At 51.3% G+C, this 415-nt stretch overlaps 1 protein-coding gene across 1 annotated transcript in view; it reads left to right on the top strand.

The window, feature by feature from the left end:
• Positions 1-415, top strand: part of LOC101994656 (RT1 class I histocompatibility antigen, AA alpha chain-like) — a 629,094-nt gene that overhangs the window by 318,684 nt on the left and 309,995 nt on the right. The window lies entirely within an intron of this gene.

Below are 415 nucleotides of genomic sequence, written 5' to 3'. Positions count from 1 at the left end.
TTATCGAGAGGAAGGAGTGTGTGTTCCACTGTACCGCAGAGGTAAGAGAACTGCTAGCTGGAGATGGTTCTCTCTTGTGGGTCCCAGGGATTAAACTCAGCTTGTTAGGGTTGGCAGCAAGAGCCTTGCCAGCTGAGCCACCTCGGAGTCTCCGCTTTTAAGAATTTAAACATATTAGGGACAGAGGGATGCTGGTCGTTTGCAGTTAGAGGGTCGTTTCTCTGTCGGTAGCTGCTCTGAGAAACGTTAAGATAACAGTTCTGTGTGGAAGAAGTGTAGCCCAGTGCACAAGGGCACAGTTCTGTGTGTTTTATCCAGAGATGTGTGCCCAGGGCTTCTGACACAGCCCAGGGGTAAGCACTAAAGCACGCAGGAGGCCTCAGTTGTGCACATGTGAGCGCGTGCTCACACACAC

Source organism: Microtus ochrogaster, unplaced genomic scaffold (genome assembly GCF_000317375.1).
Source record: "Microtus ochrogaster isolate Prairie Vole_2 unplaced genomic scaffold, MicOch1.0 UNK87, whole genome shotgun sequence".
NCBI classification, from domain to species: Eukaryota; Metazoa; Chordata; class Mammalia; order Rodentia; family Cricetidae; genus Microtus; species Microtus ochrogaster.
Note: the sequence above shows the minus strand (reverse complement) of the source record. Positions and strands in the feature narration are given on the sequence as shown.